This window comes from Lagenorhynchus albirostris, chromosome 2 (genome assembly GCF_949774975.1).
Source record: "Lagenorhynchus albirostris chromosome 2, mLagAlb1.1, whole genome shotgun sequence".
Classification (NCBI taxonomy): Eukaryota; Metazoa; Chordata; class Mammalia; order Artiodactyla; family Delphinidae; genus Lagenorhynchus; species Lagenorhynchus albirostris.
This window is the reverse complement of record NC_083096.1, coordinates 179,247,725-179,268,591: the sequence shown is the minus strand read 5'-3', so window position 1 is coordinate 179,268,591 and position 20,867 is coordinate 179,247,725. Positions and strand designations below refer to the sequence as shown.

Genomic DNA, 20,867 nt, shown 5'->3' with positions numbered 1-20,867 from the left:
AATTATTATTAGTAAGCCCCCCGCCCCCACTCCGGGCCCAGCGCCGCCGCGGCCCTCCGGGTGTTGCAACTCCGGCCTCTTGCCCAGCGGAGGCTGCCCGGCGTTTCCCAAAGACGCCTCCGGAGGGACCACAGCTTCGGCGCCGCCCCGCGCGGCAGCTCGGCCGCAGCCCCTCGCGCCCCGATGGCCTCCGGGTGGGGCGGCAGCTGGGGCGGCCGAGCGAGCGCCGGGCACGTGACACACCGCCCGCCCCGCGCCCCCGCCGCCGCCCCCGCTGCAGCGCTCAGCGCCCAGCGCGCCGCAGCCGGAGCCGGAGCCAGAGCCCGAGCCCGAGCCGGAGCCGGGGGGCGGGGCGGGGCGGGCCGGGGGCGGGCCGGCCCCGCCCCCCTGCGCTTTCCTTTTTTCACTTTAAAGCCTACGGGTGCTTTTCCTTCTTCGCACAGAAGTCGCGCTCGGCAGCCCGCGCGCTCGGCAGCCCGCGCGCTCGCAGGAACCAGGCTCCAGGCGCTGGCGCCGGGGCCGCGGGGAGGAGGCGGCTTCTCTCCCGGCGGCGGGAGCCTCCTCGGCCCCGGAGAGCGGGCGGCGGCGGTGTCCTCCCCGGAACGGTAGGCAGGGCCAGGCACGGGGACTGGGTGGGTGGATAGGGGGCCGGGCCGGGTGCGAGCGGGGATAGCACTGGGGGACCGAGTGGGCACCCGGGCGCGGGGCCGGGCAGTGGGGCCGGGTGGGGTCCCGGCTGGGGACCCGGTAGGGGTGCGCGGGGAGCCCTTCTCTCGCCGCGGGTCCCAGTAGGGGTGCGCGGGGAGCCCTTCTCTCGCCGCGGGTCCCAGGAGAGGGGGCCGGGGCGTCGCCCAGCGCCGCTGCCGCCGCAGGCGCGGGCAGGTCGCGCGGCCACGGGTCCCACCTGGGGGGACGAGACGGGGCGGGAGTCCCGGCGGCCCCGGCGACCGTCGCACCCAGGATTGAGCCTCGGCAGCTGCAGGCCCAGGAAGGGGCTCGGGACGCGCAGCGGCCCCCGCCGACTTGTAGGTGCCGGCACTCCCGGGGGCCTCCGTTCCCGGGACCATCCCTGAGGCCGAGGCGGGGGGCAGCGCGCCCTGCTCCGCGAAGTTACTTTCGCTTTTCCCGCCATCCGGTGTCGCAGCGCAGCCCGACTAGACCCCTCGGGGCTCCCCAGCTCTGCCCGCAGCGCCTACCCCGGGAGCCCACCGGGCAACACCCCGGGCGGTGCCGCCTTCACCGCCGCCCCGGAGCCACCGCGGCTTCTCCCGGCCACCAAGGGAGAGCCGAAGAGTTCTGTCAGGAAATCGGTTAAAACGGAAAAACCGGAGCAGCCCGGGGCCGTCGGCGGTAATTGTCCTGTTCAAGTTCAAGGCAAAGGCTCCTCGGAATGCTCACGGCCCTGGCGGCGCCGTGGCTTGGTCTGTGGGGAGAGACTGCGAGTTGTGTGTGTGAGTGTATGGTGTGTGCTGAGGGTACGTCTGTGTGTGGGAGGGCTGTGTGAAAGTGTGTCTGTGTGAGCCCGTCTCTGTGTGTGTGTGTGCGTGAATAAGTGTATGAATGTATATGTGCTAGTGTGTGTCTCTGAGTGCATTTGTGAGTGTGTCCTTGTGTGAGTTGGTGTGCACCTCTGAGTGCCACTGTGTGTGTGTCTGTGTGTGGTGAGTGTGTCTCTGTGAGTGTGTGTGTGTGTGTGCCGTCCATGGTAATCTGGCAGTGGGACCTGCTGGCTCCTGAGATCTGCTTACCTCGACTTTCCCCGCTTGGTTCTCAAAAGAGCGCTGCGCTGGACCCGGGAGCAGGGGAACAGGGGACTCGGGCAGTTCTGCTGGTACCCAGTGAGGAGGGCTCAGGCTCCTCCCTCCCTCTCTTTTTCTCTGAAAATGAACTGTACGGTTTGGAGGTGAGTTGGCAGGGCTGCTTCCTGAGTGAGTAATATTTAATTAAATGCTCCAGCCGGTAGCATCAGAAACTGGTCATGAGTTGAGTTTTGACAGGTGTTGATGGTAAAAATGCCATCTCTGCTGACTAAAGGTGGGTATCCTTGGAAGAATTCTCTCCTGGGCAGAACATTCTGGGGGGAGGCAGACCTGTCACCTTGGTCTGGGTGTGTGGACAGCAAGCAAGGAAGGGGGCGGGGCTGCCCCACCTTCTCTGCTGCGCCCCTTCCTGGCACCTCCCCCACTCCCCCCGCGGGAAGCGTGCTAGGTTAAGTGTTACGGGTGTAGGCAGACGTCTCCCGCACTGAGGGGTCACGGGGCCAGGGAAGCCCTATGTTACTTATAGGGCATCTGTCTGGGCCAACGCTTCCTTTCCCTGCAGAGGCCCAGAGAGGGTGGCGGGCTTACCCGCACTGTACAGCCAGGGGCTGCGGACCAAGTCCCCAGAGCCCTAAGCTGTTGCCTTTGGTTACTGTCAGCAGTGCTGAGGTCATGTGCCAGGCACTTGTTGTCTCCCCAGCTGTAAAGTGATGGGCTGGATTAGATCATTTTAAACACTTCTCTCGTTCCCTTACTGCTTTGTTTTCTGCAGGGAGTGCTTTACCCAGTAGATGGAGAGAGAGAGAAAGCAAGAGACAGAGATGGGGAGGCGTGGAGTGGCCTAATGCAATAACTTTACAAACTTCCTTTTCTTTCCCGGTCTGGCTACCACCAGGGAAGCAGAGAGAGTAAAAGCAGTGGCACGTTGACCACAGTGGCTCTGACAGTCAAGAGCGGGGGCAGGCCTGGCTTCAGGGAGGTCGGGGCTCTAGGAAGAATCAGTGGGTTCTGTGGGTTCCAGGCCTCTTAGGGAGAAGTGGTCCAGCCCGGGGTCCCGGGTGATGTCACTTTGGAGCTGGGCGAGGCTGCGTTCCTTGGGCTGCTCCAGTAAGGCTGAAACCCTTCAGTGGGCTCCCTTGGGTTGCCTGGTAAAACTCTGACACCCCCTGGGGAATCATCTTCCTATGGGTCGGGGGAGCGTGGTGGGTGTCCAGCTGGTGGAGGCCCGCGCTGCCCACTGCTCGCTGAGGATGAAGGATGCTGTGCTCCCCCGTGCTGTGCCGTCCTTTCTCGCACCTTCCTCCTCCTCCTGGGTGAGCAGAGACTTGTCTGCTCGTGCGTTTTCACACTTAGCAAAGCTGTGATTCTTACGGTGTTCGAGAGCTTAGTCTGGGAATTTTGCAACAGTTCTTCCCAAGAACTAGGTGGTGGCTGTCTTTCATGACCGATTTATCTTTCAGTTCCTGAAAAGTTTGAGAATGAGCATCTTTATCAGACAGAAGCACAGAGCAGGCGTAGGTGCTCCTCGGTCCGCCTAGAGTGGACCTCATCCTTCCCCCACGAGCCTGACCGATGAAATCCAGGCTTAAAAGGACCTTTATTCTGGACTTTCAGCCGAGTGCTCTCCCATCTCCCTGTTATCTGCTAGCATCGCTCCCAATCTAAGAGTGAAAATTCTGCTTTAGTAAGTGCCACGCACTGTGCTGTAAGTGCTTTGTGGGTACGACCTTGTTTGGTGATGATGATGATGATACCAGTAATAATAATGACAGAGGGAAACAGTGTTATAGCCCTGCACTATCTGAGTCCTTAACCCTTGTCCTCTTCCTAGGAACCCAGGGCAGTGAGTGGGTTTTCCCGTCGTCCACCTTCTATTAGGCTGGAACGGCCACGTGACTTGGCTACGGTTAGTTTTGCTACTGTTTGGTGGAGGAAAGCCCTAAACATGATTTTGGCACCCAGACCCTTAACCAGTAGTCTCCCACCTCCATCACCTTAGCCTTTTCTTCAGGAAGCATTGGTTAATTATTTTTTTTAGTTTCTATTTTTTTTGCGGGACGCAGGCCTCTCACTGTTGTGGCCTCTCCCGTTGCGGAGCACAGGCTCCGGACGCGCAGGCTCAGCGGCCATGGCTCACGGGCCCAGCCGCTCCGCGGCATGTGGGATCTTCCCAGACCAGAGCACGAACCCGTGTCCCCTGCATCGGCAGGCCGACTCCCAACCACTGCGCCACCAGGGAAGCCCCATTTGTTAATTTTTTAATGAAAAATTGTTATTATTATGGAAAATTTCAAACATATACCAAAGTTGTGAGAAGTGTAAGGTTCCCTCACCAGCTTCAGGTGTCAGCACACATACACACATACGTATGTGCACGCACACATGCCCATGCCCACACGTACACACACATGCACACACTCATCCTGGGTTATTTGGAAGCAGATCTCAGACATGATGTCAGTCACCTGTAAGTACTTTCTAGAAAGCGTTTAGGGGAAGCATTACGTCTCCAAGAGGTAGACTTTGGAGGGCAAGTCGGGGTAAGTGTACTCTTCCGGACTTGGAGCTGAGGGTCCTTCCTGGCGGTGCCGAGGGGAGGGTGGCTCACGGCAGGGGATCTGTCTTGTTGCCACCAAAGCTCCCACCCCCCAAAGCTTTTGGAAAGCTTCCTGCTGTTTTGTGTTTTAAAAATTCTCTTTGTTGCCCAACATAACAAATAAATGAGTCTGCTGGTCAGAAGACAGAGCACGCGAGCTCCCTGGGCCTCCCTTGGAGAAGCCACCAAGGCTGTGTGTCGTCCGTGGCCCCCCCACTGAGGCTGGGCCCTTGCAAGGCAGGCATGGGCTTCAAGGCAGGGCTGGGCGTCAGGGACGCGGAAATGGTCCGTCCACAAGCGCTGCCCCCACCGTAAACCCAAGCTGAACCGTCCTGAACTCCCCCTGCGGATGATGGTGGGTGGGGGGCGTGTGGGAGCAGTGGCCGCCCTTGGGGTGCCTCTGGGGAAATGAAAGAGGCGGTGGGCGATATGTGCCCAAGGCTGAGGGCGTAGCGCCACGCTGAGTAGGAATCTAGGGTCGACCTAGTGACATGGTCTCAACAGCTGCTCCAGCTGTGAACAGCCCTCGCCAGACAGGCTGCTTGTGGCCACACACAGCTGCCGGCTCTGCTCTCGGGGCCTCTGACTGTTAAAAAGGTTTCCTTGGGTTACGTTGCGTCTGTTTTCCTGCCGGGCAGGGTGGAGGTGGCGTCTTCAGGGTGGGGTTGGCAGGTTTGGTAACTAGTTGGACGTGGGATGTTAAAGAAGGGGGAAGAATTGTGGCTGTCTATTGGGGGGTCAGAGTGGACGGTGACCCTATAGCGAGGGCTGCGGGCTAAGGACACAGACGTGCCTTGAACCTGTCCCAGGTGGAAATGGTCTATGCCGATGAGTCCAGATGGCAGCTAGGCCTGGGGCTCGAGAGAGAGGCCTGGGCTGGAGATAGAAACTTTGGAACCTTCTTTTAAAGGGGGTTGATGCCATCAGCAAGAGAGCATTTGGCATGAGATGAAGCCTGCAGAGGGCATGGAGCCCTCATTGCTGGCATTTCCACCTAGAACCAGGGAAGAGACCCTGGCGCTAGAGCCCTCGGCCTAACGCTCCTGTCTGCGCCTGCCACGTCTGGGGAGAGTGCACCTGTGACAAGGAGGGTGTGCGCTGGGGTCTCCACAGTGGGCGTCAGGGTGCCTGAAGGCCCTCTGGGGAGCTCTCTCTTGGTTTAGGGGTTTGCTTCTCTCCCTCTTTTCTTAATCATGGTAAATACACATGACATCAGAATTACATCTTAACCGTTTTTAAGTGTGTGGTTCAGCGGGATGAAGTACATTCAGTTTATTCTGCAGCGATCATCACCTCCGCCTCCGGAGCTCTTTTCATCTCGCAAAACGAAAACTCTGTCCCCATTAAACACTAACTCCCCATCTCCCCGTCTCTCTCCAGCCCCTGGCAATCACCCTTCCACCTTCTGTCTCTGTGAACTTGACCTCTTTAGGTCCGTCATATAACTGGGATCATACAGGATTGCCCTTCTGTGACTGGCTCATTTCACTCAGCATGATGTCTTCAAGGTTCATCTGTGCTGTAGCCCATGTCAGAGTCTCCTGCTCTTTTAAGGCTGGATAACATTCCACCATATGGATGGACCGCATCTTGCCTATCCGTTCATCTGCAGTGGACGCTTGGTCTCTGGTTTTTCATTGCCCTCCCTGAGAGTTACAGGCTCCAGGGAGGGGCCTCATTGCGGACCTTTGGGGTCCCTGTGGGGATGAGGAACAGGGGGCTCTGATGGTAGGCTTGGGGGCTCTTGAGCCGCCACGATGTGACTGGCCCAGCCTCACAGCCTGCTGCCCCCACCAGCTGGTCAGAGGTAAAGTGAGGCCCCTTGTGGGGACTTGCAGGGACCAGGGAGCCAGGGTTGCAGCAGAGAGGGGCCCCAGGGCTCAGGCTTCACTTGGCCGCGAGTCCCCAGAGGTGCTCTCAGGGTGGGAGAAGCGGCCTCTGCAGCAGCCATGCAGCCTCTCGTTCCCAGGGCAGCACACACCTGGCTTCCACTTCCTCACTTCCCTGGTACTTCTAGGTCTTCCCAGCAGCCCCTGGAGGTCACCATCCTAACTGCCCTCGCTCGCGAGGACCTTTCAGTTCACGTCCACTGGCCATCCCTGCTGCTTTGGTGCCGTTGCCCCTCTTTCCTGCATAGAGAGAGAGCTCTTCCCCCCGCCCCGGCCACTGCTGCGCCCCTCCTGACCCTTCCTGCCATGCCTCCCTCACAGAGCCCTCCCACCCGCACGCACGGCCCCTCCTCACATCTCTCTCAGGCAGCCCACCATCTCACTCAGGTCCCGCTTGCCCCTCCTAGCTTCAGTCACCTGCATCTGTATCCTGTTGACCCCTCCTGGACTCTCGTCATGGGGCCTGACTGCCAAGTTTTCAATTCACAGACCAGAATTTCCCCCACGGCTCTGTGGAAGGTTAGGAACTCCAAAACAGGTCTCTTCTCGTGAGCTGTTATTGGACCGCTGGTGTTCATTCTTTCATTCAGACATTTTCTGAGCACCTACAGTATGCAGCCAGTCTGCTGGGGCTGAGGATACAAAGGATGGAGGCGGGGGAATCTCACTTTCAGAGACCTGTCTGTCTAGTGGGAGATGTAGGCCTGTCTCCCGTGATGACCTGACGCCAGGACGTAGGGAGACACTGACAGGGAGAAGGTGGCTGGGAGGCAGGTGGGTATTTCAGGTGGAAGGATGGCAGGTGTGGAAGGTGAGCATGGACCAGTGTGTGGCTGGAGTGGGGCTGAATGCAGGCAGAGAGGCTGGAGAACACCAGGAGATGGACCTTGGGGAGAGGGGCCGGCACATTGGGGGATGCTCTTATGGGGAGGGTGAGGACGTGGGGGATGCTCCCATGGGGAGGGGGAGGACATGGGGGATGCTCTTATGGGGAGGGGGAGGACATGGGGGATGCTTATGGGGAGGGGGAGGACATGGGGATGCTCCCATGGGGAGGGGGAGGACATGGGGGATGCTCCCATGGGGAGGGGAGGACATGGGGGATGCTCTTATGGGGAGGGGGAGGACATGGGGGATGCTTGTGGGGAGGGGGAGGACATGGGGGATGCTCTTATGGGGAGGGGGAGGACATGGGGATGCTCCCATGGGGAGGGGGAGGACATGGGGGCTGTTCCCATGGGGAGGGGGAGGACATGGGGAATGCTCCCATGGGGAGGGGGGGACATGGGGGATGCTTATGGGGAGGGGAGGACATGGGGGCTGCTCCCATGGGGAGGGGGAGGACATGGGGGATGCTTATGGGGAGGGGGAGGGCATGGGGGATGCTCCCATGGGGAGGGGGAGGACATGGGGGATGCTTATGGGGAGGGGGAGGGCATGGGGGATGCTTGTGGGGAGGGGGAGGACATGGGGGCTGTTCCCATGGGGAGGGGGAGGACATGGGGGATGCTCCCATGGGGAGGGGAGGACATGGGGGCTGTTCCCATGGGGAGGGGGAGGACATGGGGGATGCTTATGGGGAGGGGGAGGACATGGGGGATGCTTATGGGGAGGGGGAGGACATGGGGGATGCTCCTGTCCAGGGGCTGGGACCCAGGGGAGGCACCTGGAGGGTGTGCTCTGACTTGAACTCCTCAGAGCAATGCCTGGTTGCTGTTGGCTGTCTTCACCTTCTTGACCTTGGGTCCCTGCAGCGGGATGGCTGACTCTCATGGCAGATGCCGCCTCCTGCTGCAGTTTGTTCACTAGGTCCTCGCTATAAATAGGCAAACTTTGACCGTGGAGAGGACTCTGGGCACAGCAGAACTGGTGTGTGTGTCGGAAGAGAACCCATTTTCCTGCAGGATGCCTCCTACCCTGTAGCCCAGATGCGGGAGGTGGAGGTGGAGGTGGGAGGGAGTGTGGGAGATGTGGGGGCAGGTGGACGGGCAGGATGGGCTTAGGGGCACTTGAGCACCAAGCTGGACACTTTGGACGGGATGGAGTCACCAGTGTAGGAAGAAGAGCCACACACAAGAGATCAGGTAGAGAAGGGCAGCATAAATGCAGGCATAGGCTGGGCTCAGAGCACGGTCACAACAGCCACCTAACGGAGGCTGGCTTGTGTGGGCGCACTCCCAGGGGCTGTGTGTGCGTGAAGTCGCCCAGTCTTCATAATGTCAGTGAAGCCCGTAGGGCAGGTAGGTGCTGCCCCATTTTACAGATGAGGAAACTGAGAGGAGTTCAGGGCTGCCCAGGAGCTGGGAGCTGAACCCTGCAGCTTGGCTCTCCCGGGTCTGCGCCCTTCATCGTCAAGCTCTGCCACAAAGAAGGAAAGCAGCAGAAACGAGTGCCTGAGAGACAGGCCAGAGGGTCACATGTCTCCTGTGGCCTGATGCATAGGGTGTAGGGGGCTGATGAGAGTCAGAAGTGGCTCCAGGTTGATGGGGAAATGGTGACCCCCCCCCAACAGAAATGGGATTGGTGGCTGCAGACTCCAAGAGGTCTCCATGTGCTGATGTGCTCTGTGATATTGGCTGACTCTGGGGGATTTTGTTTTGTTTTTTAAATTTATTTATTTATTTCTGGCTGCATTGGGTCTTCGTTGCTGTGTGTGGGCTTTAGTTGTGGCGAGCGGGGGCTACTCTTCATTGCGGTGGGAAGGCTTCTCACTGCGGTGGCTTCTCCTGTTGCGGAGCACGGGCTCTAGGCATGTGGGCTTCTGTAGTTGTGGCTCGCGGGCTCAGTAGTTGTGGCTCGCGGGCTCAGTAGTTGTGGCTTGCAGGCTCTAGAGCGCAGGCTCAGCAGTTGTGGTGCAACTGCTTAGTTGCTCCACGGCATGTGGGATCTTCCCGGACCCATGTCCCCTGCATTGGCAGGCGGATTCTTAACCACTGCACGCACAGAGAAGCCCCTATGGGTTTTTTTTTTAATTGAGGTGAAGTCCACATAACATAAAATTAACCATTTTAAAGTGAGCAATTCAGTGGCATTTAGTACATTTACCATGCTGTGCACCCACCTCCATCTAGTTCTAGAACGTTTTTCTCACTCCAAACAGAAACCTTGTACCCATTAAGGAGTCACTTCCCGTGCCCCTCCCCCAGTCCCTGGCAAGCACGTTCTGTCTCTATGGATTTGCCGATTCCGTACATTTCCTATGAATGGAATCATCCACTCTGGGACCTTTTGTGTCTGGCTTCTGGCTAATTATGTTGGGCGCAGCACATTGAAGTGTTCCCTAGAAGGAAGCTGGATTTCCCCTCCTGGCTCACTTGGGGGCTACTCGAAGGTGGAAATAAGAGCTTGTCTTAAAACATTCGCCTGGACGAAGCAGGAAACTGCAGATACCTGCCTTTCCCCCTGTATCCCTAGCCACCAAAGACCCAGCCACTGCCCTCTTGCAGCCAGTGAACCTTTTCATTGTTCCTCATTTTTTCCTTTTTTTTTAAAACCAGGTATTTATTTATTTTAATTAATTTATTTGGCTGCATTGGGTCTTCGTTGCTGCGTACGGGCTTTCTGTAGTTGTGGCGAGCAGGGGCTACTCTTCGTTGTGGCGTGCGGGCTTCTCATTGTGGTGGCTTCTCTTGTTGTGGGGCACGGGCTCTAGGCATGTGGGCTTCAGTAGTTGCGGCACGTGGGCTCAGTAGTTGCGGCGCACAGGCTCAGTAGTTGTGGCACATGGGCTTAGTTGCTCTGCGGCACGTGGGATCTTCCTGGACCAGGGATCGAATCCGTGTCCCCTGCATTGGCAGGTGGATTCTTAACCACTGCACCACCAGGGAAGTCCCTCCAGTGAACTTTTAAAAGTGAGCACCTGACAACGTCAACTTCCTTCTTAAAGCCCACCAACAGCATCCGTTGCTCTTAGGGTGAATTCCCAAACCCCTGACGTGGCCTTCAGGGAGTGACCTGGTGTCAGGCTCACTTTGGGCACCTCCCCCTCCCCACCCCCGCCCCATCTCAGGCAGCGATGCCACATGTGTCTTTGTGGACCAGCTCAGGGGCTGGGGGTCGTGGCACTCCTTCTCCCCCCGCCGCCCCTGGCTGGAAGCTGTTTCCAGGATTGGTCTCTGACAGCATTGCAATTCGGTGCCACTTTCAAATCCTGTTGGCCCGTCTGGGGGCAGAGCTTCGGCTTTAGCCAGGCCCTTTCTCTCCCCTTTCCTCCGTTTTCTGAGACCTGACTGTCTCTGTCTCATCTGCGGTGTGACCGAGAGCTTCCTGCCCTGCCTTGGGGCAGTGATGCCCTGACCAGTGTCCGTGAACAGTGGGGCCATTTGCTCTACGTCCACCCTTGACTAGGTCCTCGGCCTTGGTGCCATGACTGTGGGTGAGGAGACACGTTGTAGACAGGCACAGAGGCCGGGCGGGGGCGGGGGGAGGGAACCTTGCGCTGTCACTGCCCGAGAGCACACCGGCCCTGTAGTTGTAGGAGCCGTCTGACAACATTTTCCCGCCTTTTCCTCCTATTCTTGGGCCAGCACCTAGTTGAGGGTATCTTGACTCCCGTCTGCTCTGTGTATGACTCTACCAGAAATGGTCTTAGTTTTTATCGAATGTCTCCCATGTGCCAGGCACTGTGCTTTCTGCCATAGACGGATTTCTCATCCTTCAAACAACCTGTGAGCAGGTATGACCTCCCCATTTACAGATGAGAAAAGTGAGTGTCAGAGACATTTTCTGTGCCGCCGGAGGTGACACAGCTCCGTGGATGATAGAAGGTTGGCCTGATCCGCAGCTGTGTTCTTTCTACCGTGACAGCTGAACACACCACGTCATCTATTGGGCACTTAGTCTTTGCCAGACATCACGCTGGAGGTGTGGGATGCAGCCCCGGGCTCTCAAGAGGCTGGGGTCGAGCAGGTAGAGATGACAGGTGTGTGCAGGAAACACTAGCTTGTTGCCAGGTGTGCTGAGTGGGCGCAGGGGGCCTCCTGTGGCTGTCCAGAAGGGTTTGCTCTAGGCTGGGGGTTTTCACAGAGTGACCCCAAGGAGGACGGCCTGGCTGTCACGAGGAGGATCACGGGAAGGCTGCTGTGTGGGAGGGAGCCTTGAATGCCGGGTCCAGGGGTTGTCAGTGGGTATGGGGTGACCTTGCATCCCCGCCCCCATTTGCCCCAAACGTTGCTCCTGTGAAGCGCACATCAACAAGACACTTTGTCTCCCTTTGCTGTGGGGTCAGCGCTCTGACCGGTGCCTCTTAGGAGCATCAGGTCAGTGCCCTGGTCCTTTTGCCTGGATGCACTGGGCGCCCACTGGGCCGATCAGCAACCGTCTGCTTGGCGATTTGGCTGCAGGTCTGACTGCGGTTGGGGTTTCTGGCTGGGGTGGTGCTGCGCCTTCCCTCGGGAATGGGGGCTGATGGGGAGACCCCGTGAGCTCCCACACCCATGGTGGGAAGGCCGCACGGGAAATGGGCCTCGATGGGTTGATGCCAGGGAGCCTCCTGCAGCCCCGAGATGAAACCGAGAGTTCAGAGGAAGGCGGGTTTTCAGAGGGGAGGGGCCTGCAAGTGCTGGGGGCGCCTCTGTGGATTTCTGGAGGGGGGAGGGGTTTTGCTTGTCTCAGTGTCTCCGTTTGGAGCTTTTAAGAAGCTCTAATGAGACCGGTTGCCCTGCCTTTGGGAAGCTTGGCAGGATCATCCTTAGGGGCAACACCAATGTGAAATCTGTTCTAATTATGTATAAATTATATAGAAATGTCAGGGTTCCTTTAAAAAATCTTCCTCATCTTTGGAGAAGTGTGAGGTTCAAAAGATAGGGCTTTCCCCCACCCCGCCCATTCCTTGCAGTTGGGCCAATTTTGAGCCGTTTTGTATATTTTATATCTTTGTCTATTTGCCCCGCACCCCCTGCCTTGTGCCCTCCAAGGCCCCGGAAAGCCCATCTTCCTCACCATTATGTCACTCTCAGGGGTGTCTAGACAGCTTGGGATAAAGGGTTTTTAAATTCCTTCCTCATTTACCAGTCTTCCCTGAATGCCCCCTCTGTCTCGGCTGCCACAGTGCCCGCACTGGAAGGTGTCCAGACAGCGCCGACCCAGAAGCAGTGTCTGAGCCGAGTCCCGAGCCATGACTGGGGTGTCTCCCCCGTCCGCACCCCCAGGGTGTCTCACTCTGCTAAGGTTTTGCTTTGCAGTCAGTGTTTACATGTATTTTTTAATGGAAAAAATTTTTTTAAAATAAATTTATTTATTTAATTTTGGTTGCGTTGGGTCTTTGTTGCTGCACGCGGGCTTTCTCTAGTTGTGATGCGTGAGGGCTACTCTTAGTTGCGGTGCGCGGGCTTCTCATTGCGGTGGCTTCTCTTGCTGCGGAGCACAGGCTCTAGGCGTGCGGGCTTCAGTAGTTGCAGCACATGGGCTCAGTAGTTGTGGCACATGGGCTCAGTAGTTGTGGCACATGGGCTCAGTAGTTGTGGCTCGGGGGCTCTAGAGCGCAGGTTCAGTAGTGTGGCTCACGGGCTTAGTTGCTCCATGGCATGTGGGATCTTCCCGGACCAGGGCTTGAACCCACGTCCCCTGCATTGGCAGGTAGATTCTTAACCACTGCACCACCAGGGCAGTCCTAATGGAAAAATTTGAACACAGGTAAGAGCAGAGGCCAGTGTCTGGAGCCCCCCTTCTGCATCACACTGGCAGTGGGCACCACCCAATCATTCGGCTCAGCTGCGCGCAGGAGACATCCGTGTTTCTGGACAGATTGGGCTGAGGGATGACAACGAAGCCCCGGGAGGGTCAGATGGGGCTCTCGTGCTTTGGGGGTTAAAACTGTGCTCTTGTTTCCTCGGCGGCTCTGACAAGGGGCACTGGGCGTCCCGGGACCCCATGCTCGGAAGGCTGTGCAGGGCTCTGTCCCATGCCTGTGTGGACACTACCTCCCCAGCCCCCGATTTCCCACAGAGCCTCAGGGATGCCACACAGAGCAGGGAGACAGGCCATTTGAACAGAGCACTTCAACTTTTTTCTTTTCTTTTTTCTTGAGCGGGGTGGAGTTTTGTACAAGGCTTAATTTGGGGGGAAAATCATGGAGCTGCTAAAAATAATTTTGGGGGCCACTCTCCCAGAGGCAGATTAGGGGTGGTCTTCTCCCACCCACTCCTGCCTCTGCTCTCCCCGCAACACGCGTCAGTAAACCTGTAGGAACAGATAAAGGTCGGGACCAGGGGGAACTGCAGCGCCCAAGATGGTTCTGCCCGAGTTACCGCGTGTTGGGCACAAGATGTGGTTTTATCCGCCATGTTATGGGTTTGAGGATGGGATCTCTGTTTTCTTCCTAGCAAGGTGGGTTTGGAGCCTCTATGGGGACTTTTCTCCTTGGATCGAACCACACTTCCATCCTAGCCAGATAAAATAGCTGTGTTCAGACAAAGTAGAAAAGTGGGTCTGGCTTTCCCTTCTTCAGTCACGGGGAGCCTCTTGAGGACCAAATGTTGTGTTGGTGTAACTGCTTCCCCTGAATTTTTTATAAGACAAAGCAGGTAGTACCCAACCTTTCTGGATATTGTAGCAGTGGGAGGCTGTCTCTTCGAGGCTCAGAGTGTAAACCGTAGGAGCTAATGCAGGATTTATCTCTCTGCAGGTGGGAACCGAGGTAGGGGGATTGCAGTTTTCCTGAGTCTGTAAGTGCTGGTAGCGATGTAGGCAGGTACGATCATGGAGGTTTCTTGGGCAAGCAGCTCATGAGCTGAGTTTTGCGGACTGGACGACCTCACGTCTTGTCATCTCACGGAAGCAGTGCGGTTTTGGAAAGAACCTATTGAAAGCTGCTCCTGTGGAGTTTGGGGCTGTGTGGAGGATACCAAGGTGAGGTGACCAGGGACAGTGAGTGTCAGTTGCTCAAACCGGGCTTGAGGCTGTGCGTATCCCCAGCAGACGTGCGCACATGGGCCACCCTTTCCTCCTGTGTTTAGACCAGTTTGCTTAATGTTTACTGAGCATCTGCTATGTTCCAGGCATCGTTCTCGGCACTTTCCGTGCATTAACTTACACTGTTCCCAAGAACCCCGTTGAGTGGGGGGTTATTCTGCCCATTTTACAGATGGGAAAACTGAAGCACACAAAAAACATCAAATCATTTGCCTGAGATCACACAGAGCCAAGAAGTCGAGCTGGACGCAGACCCAGTCTGTGCTCTGCTCTGAATCACTGCCCCACATGGCCTCAGGACGTGGGGAGGCTCACGATCTGGCGGGGATGGGGAGTGGGTCAGGAGGCAGCAGTCGCTGGGAGACCACACAGTGGCAGTTCTGCGATACGGGTGTGCCTGGGGTGCTCCGGGGGGATGGTGGGGGAGAAACCTTTCCGGAGGAGAGAAGCCTTAGCCAAGCAAAGGAAAGGGCCCATGAAGGGTGCCCCAGGTGGAGGGGGCACGAGAGTCAAGACAAGGAGGGGAGAACGGGTTCACGTGATGCTGCAGTGCGGGGTCGAGGCAGGTCCAGCCTCGCCCTGCTGTGTCGCCATGGCCGGCCCTTTGCAGTGGAGGCTGAATTTGCCAAGTGTCATTGGTGAGGCAGGGAAACGGGAGATCCTGAGTCTTGACTTCTCCCTTCAGGAGGGACCCAGACAACTTGAAAAAATCCTCAAACGTCCACTAGACAGTTTCAGTGTCTCTGCTGAGCTGTGAGTAGGCTCAGCCGTGTATGCTGAATCCCCTCTCTCTTGCCCCCTTAAATAAACAAAATAGCCCCCCCAGCTCGGAAAGCTGGGGGCTCCCCGTCCTGGGAGCAGCTGTCCTGGAACCCCCCTAAAGGGTCCTTGTCAGCGTCTTGACCCACTGCCCACCTTCTGCACACCCAGAGGGGCGAGATCCGAAGCGTGAGCCCTCTTTGGCTTCAGAAGCCAAAGGAGAGGGAGGGAAGTTCGGGCGGTGAAGGACAGGACCCTGGACACACGCTTTGCTCTTTTTCTAGTAAATCCCGTAAAGAATTTCAGCAGACTACTGCCCCCTTGCTGGGTTTCCCCTGGCCACAGTGGGGCATAAGTCTTCTTACATTGTCATGTTTTTCTCTGAGAAAAAACCGGCCTTAAGCATCAGACTTTAATTACCTTCCCAAGGGACACTTCCTGTAGATTACCTTCCCAAGGGACACTTCCTGTAGATATTTCCAGTGACAAGTGGCTGAGGTTGTGCTTCTAAATAAAATTAGGGTTTTAAACTGGGTCACAAACTCAGATGGCCCCAGGGACCAGGAAAGAGGTGCAAATGAAGCAGCCAGTGGAAGGCTATAGGGCGGAATGAGGACTGTGGCAAAAAGCATGCGTGTGTCCTGTAGAAGCGGGGGCCTCTCCTACCCAGAGATGTGGAGTCCAGGGCACTATAGTGTCCACTTCTTTCTCCCCTAAGAGAAGCCAGGCATCCAGATTTTTTTTTTTTTAAGTAGGCAAATAACTTAAATAACTTAGTGGGTTTTTTGTTTGTTTGTTGTTAAAGAAACAACACAGAATAGAATGTTTGTGCCCTTTCTGTACAGATGAGAGGGGCAGGGCCAAGGCACCCAGTGGAGTCACACAGCTTGGGGCTTGTTTATTTACTTATTTTTGGCTGCGTTGGGTCTTCGTTGCTGAGCGCGGGCTTTCTCTAGTTGCAGCGAGCGGGGGCTACTCTTGGTTGCAGTGCGTGGGCTTCTCATTGCGGTGGCTTCTCTTGCTGCAGAGCACAGGCTCTAGGCACACGGACTTCAGTAGTTGCAGCACGTGGGCTCAGTAGTTGTGGCTTGTGGGCTCTAGAGTGCAGGCTCAGTAGTTGTGGCTCACGGGCTCTAGAGCAGGCTCAGTAGTTGTGGCGCACGGGCTTAGCTGCTCCGTGGCATGTGGGATCTTCCCGGACCAGGACTTGAACCTGTGTCCCCTGCATCGGCAGGCGGATTCTTAACCACTGCGCCACCAGGGAAGCCCCCAGCTTGGGGCTTAGGGCTCTGGGACTGGACCTGTACCTGCTGGCACCTGACCTGTCCCAGTTCCCACTTGGCTGTACCACAGCCTGGATAAAGCAGCAGGGCTGGGAACCAGCTCAGCAACTTCCACTGCACCAAGAGGGACAGAGCTCCACGGGACAGACCCTAATACAGTCACGTCGGTGCCCTCCTTAGCTCCCCAACGAAAGGCACCTTCTCAAGAGTCAGCGTTTATGGCTGCCTCTCTAGCGCCAGGCACAAAGAACTTCCCCTAGATTGTCTCTGGGGATCTGACAATGCACCTGGCACGTTCTGTAATCCTCATTTTACAGATGAGGAAACGGAGACCCGGCGGTTCAGCTCACTGGAGGGGGTGGGATTTGGAAGTGAGCCTGACTCTGAACCCGGGCTTATCACCATTGCCCGTGTACAGTAGTGAGAAGTGCATTTCACCCTCCACCCGGTGCCGGTGGACTCACCCTCGAAAGGCGAGGCATTCTCATGCTGACCCACCCCCGGGGCATCACCTGGACTTTGGAGAACCTGGCATAGAGGTCAATGCTGCCCTGCTTCCCTGTTCCTTCTGGACAGGAACCTGGAGAGCATAGGCAGTTCCACCCACAGAGGGACGGCGCCTCTGCTCACAAGGTTGCTGACTAATTCTCTTTGCAAACGGTTCAGTTTCACATGCTTGAGTTTCCAGTAACTACGTGGGTGGATTTGTTTCATTTAAGGGGAAAACAAAACAAAACAAAACATGGAGGGGGTTTTCTTTCCCAAGAAGAGGACTCGCCAGTTACGGGTTTACTGCGTGTGGCTCCGGGCATCCCGGTGCCGATCCGCGGCCAGCGGGGCCTCTTGCCAGGCGGGCTCCGAGGTGGAAATCGCTTAGTCATTTACCAGTGGGGACCAGGTGCGGGAGGTCAGGGAGGTGCCGCGGCCACCGGGTCCTGCAGCCTCTTCCCCGTTCAGCCCTGTCCCGCAGGGTCGGGGAGGGGCACCTGGGGAAGGTGCCAGGTGAGACAGCCGTCCTCACCTGCCCTGGGGCTGGCTGCATCTCCCAAGGGACTGGGCCTGGGAAAGAGACACTGCCCAGATGGCCAGGCCACCTGCTTCAGGTGAGTTGGAGATGGTGGTGTGCCCAGTCACAGTAGATTCTTCTGGGGAAGGGTTGAGAGGCAGCCCCCAGGGGCAAGGGGGTTGTGTGTGTGTGTGTGTGTGTCTGTGTGTGTGTGTCTGCCCACACAGGCTCCACCGTGTAATGTCTGCATGCCAGTTTGGCGTGGCCACTGGCCAAGCAGAGCAGACTTGCATTGAGGTTGGGTCCTGGGGCTCCTGCCATGCCCGATGGTGAGGGGGCATGGGCTGTGGCAAAGGGGCTGATCAATGGAGGGGGCGTCCAGGGCCTCAGAGAAGTCGCTGTTTCCCAGCAGGTCTGGGAGCGTTTGGGGATCTCAGAGCCCACACGTGTCCCTGTGCCTCAGAGCACAAACGCAGGCGCTCTGCTGGCTGGTGTCTCTGGCCCACGGTTTCTTCCCTGGAGGATGCCGCCCCAGAAGCCGCATCTAGTCTGGATGCAGGGGCTGGAGCAGTTATGAACCTGGCTTCGGAGTCAGATAGAGGTGGCCAGAGTCCTGCTGTGGTACTTCCTGCCTCTCTGACCTGGGCCTCAGTTTCCCATCTGTGAAAGGGGGGTGTCAGAGGACACCATGGCTGGAATGGGTTGACATGGGTGAACTGCCAGGTGCTGTCCTTTCTGTAACTGGGCTGCAAGGCCTGAGGTGGGGTGGGGCCTTACCACCCATGGGCTTTCCTGCTCCGAGGAGGGAACATGCCTTGGAATTTACAATCCTTAATCCTGGCCTTTGAGAGCTTGCTCCGTGTGCTTTCTGGAAGGGAAGAAGGGCAAATATACTGATAACTGTCAAACAATATCATGTTAGGCATCGGGTAATAAAGGCAATGAGAGGTGAGTGGAGTTCTGGAGGATTTTGATGAGGTCAGAAGGCGAATCCAGGAAGACTCCCTGGAGGAGGTGACACCGAAGCTGGCCCTTCAGATGTGTAAGAACTAGAGAGAGAAAAGGAAGGGACGAAGGGAAGTGATCTTTCACTGGTGGCAGGGGATGTGCATATGCTTAGGAACTTAGATGGTCCCCAGTGTGCAGTAAGCGCTTAATAAATACCATCATCAAAATCAACAGGACTCCAGGGTTTTCACTTTAGGTGTCTGGTATTTTGTGTCTGGTATTTCAGTTTAGGTGTTTTTATAGATGTGGGAACTGAGGCTCAAAGAAGCTGAGTAATTTGTCCAGGATCCAGGGTGGAAGACAGAATACAAACTCATCGCCTTCGCACGTCAAGAGGTGAAGGGGTGAAGTGCGTGTGTGCGCGTGTGCACGTGCGCAGGTGTGGGGTAGAGGTTTTCAGGCCGCCGTGTGGGAAAAGGCGGTTTAGAAGCCGCGCGTAGCTGATTTCCTGTGGCACAAGGGGACTGATGTGTTTTGAGCCCCCACAGATCCGCGGGCTTCTCGGGTGGATGCTTTTTATTCTCCATTGACCTTCCGGCCTCTGTCCGTACGCCGGGCTCCGTCCTGTCCTGGTCGCACAGACAGGAAGCGGGGACACAGGCGAAGGCCTGAGGGGAGTCCCAACCGTTGTTGGGTTTTTGCGCCCAGGCTCTTCTGGGACTTCCCGGTACCCCGGGCCTGTCCTGGAGCGTCCGGGGTGGGTGGGAGGGTCTGACCAAGCGTCCCCCGGGAGCCAGTGGGGAGCCAGGGGATGCTGTGGAAGGTCGCACCCCTGACAGCCAGGTGGGGACCACAGGAAGCCTCTGCTCTCCCTCTTCCTTTCCGGGAAGATGCGTGTGTATGTGTGTGTATATGTTGGGCGGGGGGGGGGAACCGGCACTTCCTGTGGCCTGGTGAGGGCAGAGCCCGGGGGTCTGGGTTGATGCGGTGAGGGGTGAAGATGGACGTGGGAACCCAGAGGCCCTTGATGCCCCTGGTCCTTGGCCAGGGGGCGGCCGTGCGTGCCTCCCCGAGTCTGGCCCCGCTGGGTCTGTGCTGCCCATGCAGTCCATTCCCTGTGGCCCCTGCCTCCTTGTGCTCCCTCTCCAGCTGTGTAGGCCCTGCCTGAGGCAGCGCGTCTCCAGGCAGCGGTGGGACAGGAGGTAGGACACGAGGCCCTCCGGCCGTGTTCCTGTTTGTCCGCAAGGCCACCCCCGCCTCTACTGTCCGGCTTCCAGCAGCCGGGGAAGACCATGAGTTTTGATTCTGGCTTTCGTCCTGGAGAGGTGACTCAGCCTCCTTGAGCCTCAGTTTACACGTGTGTAAGAATGGGCGTGAGGGTCATCACGAGGATGAAAGGAAGGACTTAATTACCTGTGGCTGCTGCCTCGGAGGCCGTTGTGTCCTTCATTCAGAGAATTGATCTTTGGTCGTCTGGCAGTTCGGGCGGCTTGCCCAGGTCAGTGTCTCTGCCACGCTCCGGACACAGCAGGGACCCCTGAGGATTTTCCGTCCGTGGTGGGGACAGTCACGTGAGCTATAATCATAACACGGCCTGGAGGGTAGGTAGGGACTAGGAGGTGGGAGCTGAGCGGACAGCGCAGGGCGGACACCAAGCTGCAGCGGCATGTGGGCTGCAGGCAGAGTGTGGGCCCGGCAGGCTGGGGAGAGAGACGGACGGGACCACCACGGCCAGGTGCCGCTCGCCTTGCCCGTGGGACACGCCGACCCTCCCTCAGGGCAGGGCTTCACCCCCAGTGGCTACTCCTCACCTGGGGCCTTGGACTGCAGGAGAGGAGGCCGCCTGGAAGGACAAGGACAGTGCAGCCCCCCCCCTCGGGACCCCGGGCTGACGCTGTCCCCTTCTGAAGTTGGGGAGGAGGTGGGGGCTGCCCGGGGTTAGGAGCTTGGTGAAGTCCTGGCGTGCAAGGCTGATTGTGAGTGGGGAGAAGGCCTCAGGTGCCCACCTGGAGCAGAGAGGGGGTCGCAGCGGCCGGGAAGGAGCAGAGCAGAGCACAGCTGGCAGCACAGCGGCAGCGGGTGATGGATTTTCTGGGGCTTTGACGTGCAGGCTCCCCCCAGGCCCAGGCGTGTCTGGTGTGGTTTGGGTCAGGGGTGATGTTGGTAGGGCCACTTCTCGAAGGGCGGGGCTTCAAAGCACTGTTCAGCCTGGTGGGAGGAGACAGGACAGCCCAGTTGGAACGACCTCCTGAGTCCACACCCGCGGGTCCTTTGGCCACCTGAGCTGCTGCCTCTCCACCTTTCCTGTCCCCAAGCATCCACCCCCAGACCTCCTGGGAGGACCCTGGCTGGGCCTGGCCCTGGGCTGGCCACCTGCCTGCTTGGTCCTGGAGTTGGAGGTCGGACTCTCAGAAGGTTGGAGAGGAATCCATTCTTCAAGCCCATTGGGTCAGGTGACTTCTTTTGGAAGGTAAGACAGACTTACCTGCTCAGGACAGGGCCAGAGTTCTCTGCCCAGGCTTCCAGATGTCCAGGTTGGTGTCTGTTTCTCACTGTTTCTGGGCACCCCCCCCACCACCCATCTTTGGTTTCTCTTTGTCTCCCTCTTAAATTTACATGGCGGAAACCTCCTTCTATAAATATTTACTGAGCACCCACTATGTCCTGGCCATTGTTCTAGGCAGGGAGGTTATAGCGGCAATAAGATAGATTGGA

General features: G+C 57.6%; 1 protein-coding gene across 1 annotated transcript in view; it reads left to right on the top strand.

Moving 5' to 3' along the window:
- Positions 1 to 451: 451 nt before the first annotated feature.
- SPSB1 (splA/ryanodine receptor domain and SOCS box containing 1) overlaps positions 452 to 20,867 on the top strand; it is a 69,993-nt gene continuing 49,577 nt past the window's right edge. Inside the window, exon 1 of the mRNA XM_060141524.1 lies at positions 452 to 605. The gene's annotated coding sequence lies outside the window, so the exon portion shown is untranslated. The remainder of the gene's footprint in view (positions 606 to 20,867) is intronic.